This window comes from Ascaphus truei, chromosome 5, assembly GCF_040206685.1.
Source record: "Ascaphus truei isolate aAscTru1 chromosome 5, aAscTru1.hap1, whole genome shotgun sequence".
In the NCBI taxonomy this organism is placed as follows: domain Eukaryota; kingdom Metazoa; phylum Chordata; class Amphibia; order Anura; family Ascaphidae; genus Ascaphus; species Ascaphus truei.
The window spans coordinates 272432957-272448105 of NC_134487.1; the positions used below are offsets into that span (position 1 = coordinate 272432957).

Sequence of the window (15149 nt, forward strand, 5' to 3'; positions counted from 1 at the left end):
GCTGACGATGGAGGACAGGCTGCTAAGATACAGTTTACCACCCTAGTCGAGACATTGGGTTCTGTACTCTGGGTGCCTATCACATAACTAGAGAGATTTTGGATAATTACTGTGTCCATGTTGTTTCTTCTTGTGCGATGCTGCGGGAATAGTGCACAAACTTTTTTTCATATGGACACTCTCTATTTTCACAAGGATACTCATCTAAAATTGGATGACCCCCTTGATGAATATCTATGTTTCCTGTTATACACCTGTGTGATTAATTTGTATTACCCTTTTGCTGGATATCATCCTGCCCCTTCTTCTTTATCTCTTCCAGAGTTTTTACATTGTTTTATCATGGAGCATTGCCTCTGCCATTGTCATGGTTCCTGACCTGGAAGATGTGCTTTTGCTCTGTTTTTTCCCCTTGTTCCATGTGCTATATTTTGTGTCTTTTTCATTTATTTTTTTTGGCCTTAGCCAGGACTCCAGGCAGCCTGCAGCTACAATGGTGACTTTATTCCGTAGTCTACTAGCTTTGCGTGGAAATACTCTTAATAGAGAAATTCATGTTTGTGATATCACCGTAAGCAACCACGTTGGTTGCCTGGGACGCCGTTGGCGCAACTGCGGAGGCGGATACAGTATACACAGCGCGACTAGGCAATAGGAGATCACGTGGCTGGAAGTGCAGAGGAGAGGACGGCAGTCAGTCGGTGTTGAGTGGGACTGAGAACATCGTATTGAACCGCCGGGTTGTTAAAAAAACGGAGGAATAAGCATTAGTTGGTTCCCATGACAACGGTACCACTCTTTCTCTATGCGCGTGCGCAACTCTGCAGCCTTTTGAACATTGGAGGCCACCGTAGCTAGCAAGCAAGGGGGTTGTTTTGGCGCCAAAATTAGTCTTTAAATCGCTATTAATACCAGCAGTGTACTAAACACTGCTACTAAAGCTTGTACTACTAATGTATTACTTCCTGGTAAAATATTTTATAAATAAATAAAATGATAAAGCAACAGGTTCGAAACGTCGCTCTATTTTGTGTGTTCCTTTTTGTATTGATGCAATAAACCTTTATTATCTTTACCTACCACTTCAGTGAGTGCTGCAGATCTGTTCTCTGTTATTCTTATTTTTGGAGCTGGGTGGTGGTCCTGGCTTCTCTGCGAGCACCATGACTCTCAAGCTAAGTATTTCTCGATTTTCTCAGTACATACTGTAGTTTAGCATTGAGTGACCTGGACTTGTTATTTATTTGTACAATTGGTATGTAAATACACAGAGATTTGCACCTACTCTGTCCCACGACATACATGAAAATAAATATTTTTTCCCTGGTAAAATATTGTAGTAATAAATGTGTTTGTGCACTGATATCTGGGCATAATATTTGCTCTCTGGGAACACTCTTTAACTTTGATGTGCCCTGATTTCTATAAATATATTTATCAACATCTGAAGCCCTTGTTGATCCACTGCTGGATGAAGGTTTCCCCAATGATCTTCCACGTACAGACGGGCCCCGCTCTCATACGCATGCGCAGACGTGGCGGGCCCCCTTCTTGGTGCCGAAAATCGACCGGAAAAACGGAACAAGCGCCGAACGTAAAAAACATAGGTATACATTGGGAAACGCTGTGTGCGCGGAACGCCGAGAAGTGGAGCGCCGCAAAGTGGGGCCCTACTGTACTGCGGTTGCAAGCCACTCTTCTCCATGTTGCTCCAAAAAAAATTCTGATTTAATCCTTCCATTTTACTTTGGGTCGTATTGGTCTTTTAATCTCTTTTGGAATCCACTTAAGTACCATCTTTGTCCAAAGATGGTAAATTCTTTGTGGCTATGTCCTACTGCCATGTTAAGTTCTTAAAACGTGTGATTGTCACAGACTTTTGTTTGCTCTTGACCCCATTCATTCTCAGTGTGTGAGTGTGTGATTGTGTGATTGCACTGCGCTTCTTAAATCAGGACACACTTAACATGTCTGCATGCTGCAGGAGCCAAACAGACCATGCACCCACTTTATAGACCAAGACACACCCTGACAACACCATCAATGACTATTTCTAAGCTGTCTCTTCATCCCCTGCCTCAGGACACACGTGGCTAAAAGGCTGACGCGGATTGGCCTTCCAGCTTTCAATCTCCGCTCCCATTGGTTGCTCCGCCCTAGCAACGACGTCGCCATCTTGGAGAGGGCATGGAGGAGCTGGGGAGGCTTTAACATCGGCGCTTCCGTCTGAGCTGTAGGTAAGCGCCAGGGGGACTGTGTACCGGGGTCCGGGGAGGTACCGGGGAGCTGGTGGTGCTGTCACTGGGGGGAACCGGGAGCGTGAGAGGCAGGGAGAGGTAGCGCCCGGTACGACGGTAATAAGGAGGCAGCTCATTGGACGTTGGGGAGTGCCCGAGTCAGTATGCAGACACATGAATAGGCAGAGGGGGAGGGGTGCCAGAGAGAGAGAGAGCAGGGGGAAGAGGAGACAGTGCAGAGATCAGATCACAGATAGAGGGAGAGGGGGAGGGGTGAGAGCAAGGGGGTGGGGAGAGCAGAGCAGAGATCACAGATAGGGGGGGGATACATTGAAGGCGGGAGGTAGATAGAAATAGAAGGGGGAGAGCAGGGAGAAGATGACCGTACAGAGATCATAACACACAGAGACGAACTCTCTGAAGAGACAGATACTGTCATTATTAATAGCATGGTTAATGTGTTACCACCTTATGAAAAATGACATAACCGTATATAACATGTATTACATGCTTAACCGGTAATAGTTTTGTGGTTGCCTCTGATGGGTTAACCCCATTCACTGCCTGATGACAGTTGCTGGCATTGTAATGGTTAATTAGTGCCAGCTTGATGGTTAATTAATCGTGACCTTGTGCAAGTCAGTCGGACACCAACATTAGTGTAAGATCTTTGCGTTAATAAGGAGTTACATGGGAGATTTACTAAGCTTCAATTCTGCGTATCGCACCGCAATCCAGTGTTAACAGCCGTTCAAGTTAATCCTGCCTGTTGTGCCTGCAAAATTATATGTACTGTACAACACTGATTACATTGCCAGTGCTATGTAAGAAAACAATATAATTGTTTTATTACTGTACTGGTAAACCTTTAATATGTAGATAAATACATGCTCCACTGATGTTTATTACATTTTTCCTTGTACTTCATGTACCCTTGCATACCAGAGCCCTTATTGGCTTACCAGGTATGTCATGGAAAAACTACAAGTTTTCTAAGGTATTCTTGGGCTAACCAGTGGTGGTCATGTGGTTGCTACTGAAGCAATCACATGACCACAATTGCCAGTGGTCCAGTGGCACTCTGGAGCTGCCAGATCTCGGGCACTGAAAAGGTTAACAATGAGACAGAAATCCTATATATATTTTTTCATTGGTATGGTTTATGCTGGGTTCACTGTTTCTCAGCATTGTTTCATGAATAGTCTGAAGTATCAAGGCCTTTAGGCTTCAGGTTGGTTAATCAGAAGCATTTTCACCCCCCCTGCTCTGTTAGTGTCAATGCATAGAACAACATTGTGAGATAAATGTCAGAATGTACAGAAACCGCCCCACCTGATTCATCAAAGAACAAAGTAGGCCAATTTAAAAGACTGAGATAACTTCCCTAGATACATGTGTTTTTTTTATTATCAGTTTTTCAGCTAGAAGACTTTGATTAATGAACCTTTATGTATTGGGCTTCAAAAATATGCTTAGAGGCAGAGCAAAAAACAACGTTTTTAGCTTGTCTGCATGAAATGTAATTCATTCTAGAGTTGTCTTATCAATGGGCTTCTCTAGATGGCTTTGGGGTACATTTTATAAATGTACCAGTTTTACTTCCATGTTATGGCCAACTGGGTGGACTCCTGCTGCCACATGGTAAGGCCCCACACCACAGGTAGGAGCCGGGGAGGGGGGGGCTTTAGAAATGCTGTAACGCTGTTCCGGCACATATTTTAGCAGTTTCTTCCAGTGCGTGGAAGATGGGCCCCTAAAGACTATGGGCCTTAGTGCTGCTGAAACGACTGCACATATGGTAGTTCTGCCACTGGTGAGGGTTTATGATTACCTTTCAGTAGTGCAATCCTAGCTGCTCCAGTTAATGTTTTTGTAGGCTGGCCACCAGGGTGTCCAGTACACCCCCCCCCCCCCGAGCTGTTCCACATTATTTTCAGTTTGGGGAACCCCCTGATTCCCAAGGTACTTATCTGTGATGTTACCAAGGTTTCAAGGTCCTGACAGGGAAAACAAAATGGCTGCTAAAACTCATGTGTTTATAGGAAACCGCAACCGGTCATTTAAATCTCCAGACGAAACAAGAAAGTTACCCCAGTAACTTTAACTGGGGGGACCCACAGCTGAAATTAACGTGGCTCAGCCCCAGGAGACCCCCAATCCGTCTCCCGATCCCCATCCTGTGGAGAGAGAAAAAAAAAAACAGGGACGGGGTACACAAGTTATAGTGAGTGTTGATCTTTTTTTTTTGTGTGTGTACACCTAGTTGTAGCTGCGACCAACTTCACATTGCAAGGCCAGTAATTATCCTAACACTGTTGTAATCCAAAAGGCCAAAATAGCTGCCTGTGAGTAGGTTTGCTGTCCATGTTAAAGTGGATAAGAAGCAAAAAAGCGACACACTATAAGTGCTCATTTGCATGTCATTACCCAGAATCCTTTGCTGCAGTAAAATTTACGGTATGCTGGATGATCATGGGCTAAAGCAGGTTTATGGACCTGCCTCAGATGTGTGAACATGCTCATAAGTTTCCTTTTATCAGTACTTAAAATAGGCAATTCAGTAGCAGGGACATATACCTCCCTGTCAACTACCATATTTACTCGATTCTAATACGCACTTTTTCTCTTTTACACATGTGAAATTGGGATGCGTCTTAGAATCGCTGTTAAAAAAAAAAAAAAAAACTTCTAGGGGCGCTTACCAAAAGCTGGTTTCATTGGCGGCTATTTGAAGTGCTGGCTGCGTCTCCCATTGCCCCCCCAGCGTGACTGTCAGCTGTGCGGCTGGGCTGCCTCTCCCATTGCCCCTCTCTTGGGCGCGACTATCAGCTAGGCGGTGCGACGGTAGAAGTGCCGGACGCCTCTCCCATCCCCCTGGGACAATTCCTGCAGTTTTCCAGGTCTTGGGGATATGGCCTGCAGACAGGATAGAGTCTTAGGAACTGAGACTGTAGTAACTCAGGTCCACATTGGCTGCTTAGTTTTAATTTGAGGAGCGCTTGTGTAATCTCCTCTTTGTATACTGGGCCAAATTGAAAATTGTGGGCAGTGTTGGTTGGGGTGGGGCTATATGGGTACTCCCAGGATGAGATTCATGTTTGTGGTTTGGGTTGCGTTTCGCTAATAAGTTAGTAGCACACCCCACAAAGTAATCATTGAATGCATTTGTAATGTCAGTGTCGGTTTGTCAGAGTAATATCCCCCTTAGTGATATTACTTGGTTGTTGATGGTTAGAAGGCTGGAATATATTGTTGATAACCTTCCAGAAGTTAGCTGGGTTTGATGTATTCTGGAGGAGATTCAGAGTAATATTGTGCTTTTGCATGCCTTGTTTGCCTTGTGCACATGTTCTGCAGGCATTTGTAGTGATTGAGATCCTTTGTATTGCCAGTTACTTTGTAGCTTTTCCACAAGGCATCCCTGAACTGGTAAAGGGCTATAACCAAGGTGGGCAGCCCTGTAGCCAATAGCCACAAGTGGCTAATTGGCCATGAAAGTGTGGCTAATTGGAGTTTAAAAAAAAAAAAAATTGTGTCCTAGATCTGATAACACTAGCTTCTATTACAACGGACGGTGCACCAGCAATGATTGGAAGAAAATCGGGATTTGTTTCTCGTTTGAAGCAGCATTTGAGTGAGAATGGAGTGAAAAACATGTTGCCCTCCTTCCATTGCATTCTGCAGCAGGAGAATTTGTGTGCTCGGAACCGACACGTTGAACACTTTGATGGACAGGGTTGTGAACATCGTGAATTACATCTGAAGTGGAAGTTCACTAATCCATCGACAGTTTGTTGAGGCCTTGAACGAATGCGGTGACTGTGATTTTGAGGATCTTACTGACTATGCAAATGTGAGATGTTGAGCAGAGGAAAAGTTCTGGAACGGTTTACCTATTTGCTTCCTCAAATTAAAGATTTTCTTGTCAAACGTCAGAAAATTTTTCTGACATTGAGAACCCTTCATGGCAGTGTGATTTACATTTTCTGTGCGATATCATGGCTCACTTAAATGAATTAAACGTAAAGCTGCAGGGAAAGGGTAAATTAATATGTGAGCTGGCAGAGCATATTGAAGAATTCAAGTCAAAACTGAACCTCATTCTGGTACAAACTCAGAAGGACGATGTGACCCATTTTGCAAACCTGACTAGATTTCTAGAAAAAAATGAGTGTGGTCTATCCGACGTGAAGCGGCAACTCTGTAAACTGGATAAAAAACCTGTCCCAGAAGTTTGAATTACGTTTTTCTGATTTCAGTGACTTCAAATTGGCATTTAAATTCTTGCGTGATCCATTCCACTTTGATATTACATATTCAAGCAAAGAAATTTCCACCCTTCTGTCTTTGGACAAGCGTGGGCTTGAATATTATTTGCTTTCTCTTCAGTCTGGAACACTTGAACATGTACCTGAATGCTCAGTCACAGATATGTGGAAATCTATTCTGACTGACAACGATCTCCCAACTTTGAAAACGGGCATTTCAAAATTATTGTCCATTTTTGGATCAACGTGGGTGTGTGAATCGACGTTCTCTACGATGGGATTCATGAAGTCAAAATACAGATCTCGAATTGTGGATGTCAATTTGGAGGCGGAGATAAGATGTGCATTGAGTACACATATTCAGCCAATGTTTCTGCAACTTGTCAGAAAAAAGGATTGCCAAATTTCGCATTAAATTGTCTTACATTTTCAATTTGAAGAATTTTCATCATTTGCGTCTGAGGCAGTTGTAACTGTGTAGTCAAAGTGTACATGTTTTGAATAAACTTGTTCAAACAGTCTGTGTTGTGTTAAATGTTCGATTGAGCAGCATAATGTCTCAATTTTTACATGGTGTGGCTATTTTCAGTTCTCATTCGCCACACATGTGGCTACATTGAAAAATAGGTTGCCCACCTAGGGGCTATAAGGTTAGTAGTAACACATGGAAGGTGGACCCTCCGTAACCTTATTCTGCTTAGTGGAACATGAGTATCACATAGTTTTAAGAAGTCGGATTGGAAATAGTCGAGCTTGGGGTCGGGAATGAAATTGTTTCTGTGCCAAGGGCAGTTGGTAAGGTCAGCCAGAAACTGTTGTGAGTTAAAGTTTCTAAATGTTCTAGTGAGGAGAACGTTAAGGCTTGATTGGGGCGGTTTAATTTTCCTTACAAAGTACACTATTGCATGGTCACTGAAAATGTCAGGAAGGATGCCAGAGGTTTGGATTCTGCTGGGATTTAAGGAGAGAATCCAGTCTATGGTCAATGGTATCTTAGAATCGAGGAACTGGGGTAATGCACCTATATTCTATGCGTATTGCGTTTATAGTTTATCTCTGCCATCATCTTCCCATTAGAGCAGGGGGCGCTAGATTTGTCAGGGGGGCGCGGGCGGTTACAGAGACACCGCACTCTTACCCGAGGCATTTAAAGTGAATGCCGGGGGATCGCTTGGGGCCAGTGCAACTCTAAAACTTACCTGGGCTCTGCCGGCGTCACTCGTGTCCATGGCAATGCTGCGGGGTCATGTGACGTCACACTCGTCAAATGACCCTGCGGGTCACGTGATGTCAATGCCGTGTGAGGTAAAGGGGGGTGGGGGCCTCAGAACGGAGAGGAGCAGGTGGGGGGACGGGGGGGGGGAGGGAAGCAGCAATAAAAAGTTTGCGCACCCCTGCATTAGAGTGTACAGTCTTTGGGTGGGGATTTCCTTTTCCTCGTGTTTAATGCTTTCATCCGTGACTGGATATGATACAAGATTATAATTTAATGCACATTAAAAAATAAGGACAAAAAAGTGACACTAAAAAATAAAAGAAAATGGGTGCATTAATCAAAATAGAAATCCACCATTTTCAAATTATCTTATCAAGTCAAAACATAGTCATCACGCACAACAAAATTACTGCAAAATATAATGCATTTTATTTAATCAGATTCAACTGATCACAGCATGGACGGGTACAGTACATTACAAACTTGTATATTGGTCAAAAGCGATCTAGGTAAATTACAAGTAACATGGTATCAGAAAATTAGTAGAGAGAGACTGCATTTGAGTGGCAACTGATTTGTTAACACAAGTCTTAATCAAATGAAAGGCTTGGCAATAACGTCATTGTAGAGGGAGAGGGGGGATTGGCCCGGTATTAAAGGGGTTGCACCCCATATGTCCACCCCCTGACCTCACCAGGGAGGCAATGGGTTAACTGGACTGCGGTCCAGGAATGTGGTTTTTACCTTGCTACACCATTCCAATGTGTATTCCCCCTGTTATCATGTATTGTTATCATGTCAGTGTCTGCACCACACACACACCGAGATCCATCCGGGAGGAGAAGGGTTAATAGTTAGGAAGTGATTATAGCCCTTTGTTCCATGTTCCCGCCTTTTCAGGCTCCATTTTGCAGGGTCCCATAGGTCGCCATTACAGCTCCATTCATTTCAATGGCGAATCCAGCGGTTTTGGACCTGTTTCCCTCGAAGACCAGCAGGTGGCGTCCGAGAGGAGGAGCGGCGGTTTCCCATTGTAAGTCAATGGGCCCATTGACTTCAATTGGGATTCCTCGATGCCGATCTCCAGGAACAGGTTGGCAGCCATCCAAACCGCAAAACCGCGGAAACAATGTCTGAAAAAGAGCTTTCATCACTATTGGGTCAAGTTCAACGACAATTGGCGTGGGAACCTTAGGTTCTAGGGCACCTAGAAATGAAATTCTTTTTGCCCCTAGCTCCTAGGCCTTCCCACACTCGACCACCTCCGGTCCGAGAATCCAGGACCCCCGTGAAGGGTCGCGCGAGCTAAGAGCGTCGCGCCATTGACTTCAATGGCGTAGCAAAGCACAGCACGAGAAAACGGCTAAATCCGAAACCATGAAAAGTGTAAGCCCATATCTCCGGTTCTGGTAGGACCAGAGGGCTGGGATCTGGGTCACCTGTAGTCACTGTTCCGGCATGACTGCATAACCATTTCCAGCCCTCTCCGACCAACCCGACTGAGTATGGGCAACTGTAAAGATCAGTGATTTTTCGCATAGACGTCAATGGCGGGGGTTCCCCATTGAAAGTCTATGGCGGCGGAACCCATTGACTTCAACGGCGGAGTTGCTCCATTAAAAGCCTATGGCAGCGGAGCCCGTTGATTTTAATGGGAAATTAGTAAAAAGCAGAGATTTATTTTAAAGCGGAGAATCCTGTGTTACAGAAATAAAAGTTTTAACCTGCATTTGTGTATCTCCGGTCTGGAAGGTCGCAGCGGGCTGAAACTTGGCCACGATGGAGAGTCACTTCCGGCATGAAGGACTGGCCTGTTTCAACCCGCTGGGCCCAACAGAACCGATTATTTTAATATGTCTTTATATTAAAAACTGTACTGAATCTCAAAGCGGGGATAAAAGCCCGTGAAGATTCCTGCCATAGGTGGAATGTAAATGGTCAGGGGGGCGTCCTATTGTCTGCAACAGACCCCCTGATCAAAGGCTCAGCCACCCTAGCTGTATACATTAGGGTGGAGAAATACAGGGCTTGAGTGGCCTGTAAGTGTTATAACTCACACCTATAAACAAAGGGTTTCCTGACCAGGTCCACCATCTGTTAGACTTGTCAGCGCCCTGACTTTGGTGTGGGGTTACAGAAATGAGAACCCCAGGGCCCAGAATACGCATGTGCCAACTAGCTGGGGGGCATGGGTTATTAATGTTCCCACGTTAGAGATTGGGTGCAGGTAATTGTTCTCCAATAGCCTGCACTCAATGATAGATATAGGGCTGAAATGATATATAAACTAGTGTCAGCCTATATCCATTGTCTTCATTGATACCAACTGATTGATGCCTGATTGCTGATGAATTGCTAATCGAGTTCCTGATTACTTCGTCATTCCCACACCCTAGTAAGTGTATTTCTTGTCTGTTATTTGTACTACCTGCTGTGTTCACCTATCTAAGGAATAAATTATTTTTATTTTTTCTAAGCCGTGTTCAGTTCAACCCAGTTATTTGGTGTATATTATATCCTTGGTTTTTGGGGTGGGCAGGGAGCGATCAGATCAGGAACATTACATGTGAATAAAGAAAATATAAAAACAATAATTGTGCAGTATATTAATGCAATGCGGGCTAGATGAAAATCTTGGCTCTTGGGGATTTCCTACTTACAACAGAGTAAAAATAATATTGCAGTGGTCTGACAAATTGCAGACAGTTTGAAGATAGGTAACTTCTCTCTTGGTATTATTTGGCCCCAGTATATATTATATCCTGTCATAAGTTACCGTGACAGTCATATGTTACCATATTCGTAATCTGACCCCTGCAATTTTTATTATGTCAACACCGTTTAAATTACGGGATTATATTACTAATATTCCTGTGACCACATATGCGTCTCACTGTACGTCCGTCTTTAAAATATAGTTGCCACTACAGCTTTAAGATGCTTCACTGATATATAATTATGGGAAATAATTGTACAAACGGCTTCTGACTAAAACACATTTAAGCCCTGCAATCATTCTTCTATAATTACACACCCCGATGTATGCTATTGCATACAGATTTTGTGCGTTGTAATTATCACCTGCATTGTCGCTCTCCTTTTATGCAGCAGTGAAACGATACATTCACCTTTTACAAGAGGGTACTGCTGCTCAGAAGCTGTATCGGGAGGCTGTGTTCACTCTTCAGATGGAATCGGCCTTTTCATCCTTCAACAAAAAACATAAGCTATATTCATATTCTTTCTCAAGAAGTTGCCTTGTTGTAAGGCACTTGCCTCTGAATTGGGAGTTGCTTCCAGGCCTGCACGTGCTTGTGTCGACCAAGTCAGGGGTGCTCAACTCCAGTTCTCAAGCACCCCCTCCCCCCAACAGGTCAGGTTTTTGGGATATCCCAGCTTCAGCACAGGTGGCTTAATCAGAGCCACCTATGCTGGAGCAGGGAGTGATTGAGCCACCTTTGCTGGAGCAGGGATATCCAAAAAACCTGCCCTGTTGGGGCTTGAGGACTGGAGTTGAGGACACCTGGTCCAAGTGTTGCTAACCTCTCTCCAGGTTATGATAGTCAGGTCAGCTCTTGGATCTCGGCCTTCCTAGAAATGCAGAGCCAGAGTAGAGTGTACTGGAAATAGTTAAAAACACAATGATTCCATTCAATGAAAGTTGATGGCGGATACACCAGGTATCACATTATCAGAGCTTAGTGATTCTCAGCCAAAGCCTTGATCTCTAATCTTGTGGTACCTAATGCTCGTATATTGTAAGCTCTTTGGTCTTGGACTCAGTGTGTCTGTATTATGTTTAGGGCAATGCTGCTTACAGTGTCTATTTCTGTTCTTTTATACACTAGCGACACACTTTATTCGAGCTCGGCTAGTCCCACGAATTCGGGTATACCCGGGTGTATTGAGGTTTGTGACTGTTTTCTGCCCGAGTGCATTGAGGTATTTTCCAGGCAGGGATTGAAGCATTTTATTCCCGCTGGCTGCAATACTGCTCAGTATATATATATATATACTGCATTACAATTCATGAATTTATGCCATCTGGTAGACACGCGAAGCATTGCAGCCTATTAAATCCTAATCATTATCATTTAACAGATCAGCCGCCCGTCAGCCAGGCATGAACCCAGGCTGGGAAGGCAAACGCAACGGGGCTTGTCAGAGGTGAGGAGCGGCGCATTCCAGGTATCTGCCAGGTACATACTGGGTATTTGCTCGAATAAAGTGTGTCGGTGCAGTAAGCGGCAATCCTGCTGAAGTTTACTGCAACAGGTGATTAAATCAGGGTTAACTAAACCCCCTTCACTACAATGAAGAGACTGGTGTTACAGTTCTCGAAAAGATAAAATTGTATTAAGGCAAAAGCTAAGAAAAACAAAAGGGCACTCAAAAAAAACTTAAAGTAGTCAAATTTTATAAAAGTTAAAAATTATTTATTAGTACATTACTGAAATGGAAAATTATATTGTTGGAAGGATTGCACCCCAAATGGTGTACTTAAACATCTAAGTGCCTGGAAGAAGCCCTGTGCCCTAAAGGGGAGGGGGTGTTGGCGAAACGAACATTTGTCATTGGACCAAGCAGTATGTTCATCCATCAGCCAGGTCAGTCGTAGTGAGGAGCATTTTGGGACTTTAGAAGATGAATTAAGACATTTAAGTACATTCTGAGATCATTTGAGAGCCAGGGGTGGTCCCAGGCGTGAAATGAGTATACTGTTATGACTGATGGAAATAACCGCTACAGAGACAGGTCCTGTTACGGCTTCTGAGAAGTGTCGCAGCATAAATAAGCCTGGGGAAAACTCCACATATGCTATATGCTTTGCTGTGGAGGGTTTTTCACTTTTTTTACCCACCATAACTTAACTAAGTATGGTAAAACCTATCCCTTGCTTCATTTTTGCATAGCCAGTATAACCAACCCCACACTGAAGAGACCCATTAAGGTTGAAACAGTCTGTCTGCGGGTGGGTTTACTGGCTATGCATCTTAACCCTGGCTGTGCTCAAAGCTGTGACCATGCAGCAAGCTTAAGCCTATAGGGGAACCATTTTGAAAGGTTTTGAAGCAAAAGGTGGCACTGTATGCTCATTTGCATGTCATTTCCCAGAATCCCTTGCTGCAGTGGAAGTGTTGGGTGATAATGGTGAAAGGCGGGGTTGCTGACCTGTCTAAGACTTGCAAATGAGGATACAGTAATATTTCCATTTGCTATATGATTTGCTGTGGAGGGTTTTTGTCACTTTTTTAGTATGTCATATTACTTGAGACTCGACAACATTTTACACACTTAAGAATCCAGACCTATGGACATGAAAAAAACAAACACGTTTTACTGATATCTAGCATTATCCGTATATTATGTATTGTTCCACCTTCTTTCTGCATGGTGAGAAATAGCAAATGATATTATGCCTCATAATATAACCACAGTAGATTCAAAGAAGCTTGAAGTGAAACAGGTCGGGGGCATTGCCTCTTGCCAGTTTTTGTTTTGTTTTAATAAATGCAGCAGTTTCTTGCCTTTATGGCAATACAATTATCTAAGCTGCAGATCGATCCATTCTCCTGTTATTGACCGGGTAAGATCCTGCTTCCCAGGGTACCCAATATGGCCACCTATTGCGAAAGATGAAGTGCTGTCACTTTCTAAATGATTGCTGTAACAACCCAAGGAAGCTTAATGCATTCAAAATCACTACAAAGGGCATAGTGAAAAAAAAAAGCATTCCGTACGTATGATCTAATACGCAACTGATTTATTTAAAGAAAGGGGGAAAAAAACCCGTACTGTATATAATTGTTAATTAAATGCTGTTATGGAGTTGGCCAGTGTCTGAAAAACTGACACGTACAAATATTAGAGTAAGATGACTATAAAGAAATCATCTAAATGGTAAAGTGCAGTAAAGAAAAAAAACATTTTTATTGGGTATTCACATATCTCTGATAGGTTCCCCAAGACACTTGCAATATCTCAAAACATTATACAGTGCATCCAAACTGCAGGTTTTTACATGCTTACTTAGATTATAGGCTGTGTACTCCTTTTTCCAATGTTTACTGTTATCCATCCATCCTATTATTTAAGTAAATCCAGGCATCACAATACTTTAGTCAGTTTAAGAACAACTACAAATGAAATACAATTATTTTGTTACACAAGAGACAGGAAAAGCCAGAGTACAGGTAGTCCTCGCTATCCAACGTTTCACTTTACAACGAATGGCATATCCAACACTTTACAATGCAACCCTATGGGCTGTTTTTCCACGCCGGAATGCGTTATCCAACGCTCACCGCCACTGATTAACATGGGACTCACTTTACAACGGTTTCACTATCCAACGCTACTTCCAGAACGGATTCCGTTGGATAACCGAGGACTGCCTGTAATAATAATAAATGGTTGCATTAAATGAACAAAGGTAAAGCACATTCAGTTTACAGATTTTTCGTTGACAATCAGAGATGTGATTATGGGCATAAATTACATTTAGAGACTGGATTAAAATGGTGTTAGAAGAGGCTGGGAGAGACCTTCAATGTGTTAGAAGACTACCTTACTCAAGGAGCTTACAATCTATAGGCAGGGTAAGTTGACACAGGGTACAGGAGATGAGAGGGTTGGTGAGTTTAAGAAGCAATAGGTAACATTACCAAACAGCAAATGGTGTAGGCTCAAGGGGTTCTGAATGAATTCAGCTGAGATTTATTAATTTATAAAATGTTTTACCAGGAAGTAATACATTGAGAATTACCTCTCGTTTTCAAGTATGCCCTGGGCATAGAGTAATGATGACAAATAATACATGGTTACAAGTACATCGTTACATACAGGGACAGGGTATACATTATATATAAGATATTGCATGCACAGTAAGGCTGCGCTTATAGTGCTGGCAAAACTAATCGCGGCAAAACTAATGTATTTTACTTATAGTAAGCGCAATGCGACGGTGCGACAGTTTGGTCACGATCGCTGGAAGTCATCTCTATTTGATTTTTCCAGCGACCGTAGCCTGACCGCCGTCGCCGGCACTATAAGCGCAGCCTAAGAGATTATATATTATAGGCGAATGTAACAGTTACAGACCAGATTAAAATGTGAGAAAGTTTTAGTTTTGAAAGAACTTAGACTGGTGGAGGCTGTGAGTCTCCGTTAGATTGTTCCAGTTTTGGGGTGCACGGTAACAGAAGGAGGAGCTGCCGGATACTTTGCCGAACCTTTTGAAATTCCTTTGTCCAGGGGGTGGAGTTGACGAAACACATTGCAGCAAGCAATCCCAGGGGAGCCGTTCTTGGAGAGCCTTTTCAGGTGTCCGCCTTTGGGGCGATGTCCACTGATGTTTAACCCTTTGCGTGCCGGATGGGACGCAGCATGCGAGTGCCAAGGCCCCTTTGGCACAGCGCGATCACGTAA

The 15149-nt window shown here is 43.4% G+C and overlaps 1 protein-coding gene across 3 annotated transcripts in view; it reads left to right on the top strand.

The window, feature by feature from the left end:
* Positions 1-2138: 2138 nt before the first annotated feature.
* The window catches only part of HMGXB3 (HMG-box containing 3), a 77408-nt gene continuing 64397 nt past the window's right edge, over positions 2139-15149 (top strand). For 2 of the 3 annotated variants that reach the window (XM_075602062.1, XM_075602065.1), the window contains exon 1: positions 2139-2237. The gene's annotated coding sequence lies outside the window, so the exon portion shown is untranslated. The remainder of the gene's footprint in view (positions 2238-15149) is intronic. The other variant, XM_075602063.1, reaches the window with a different exon arrangement.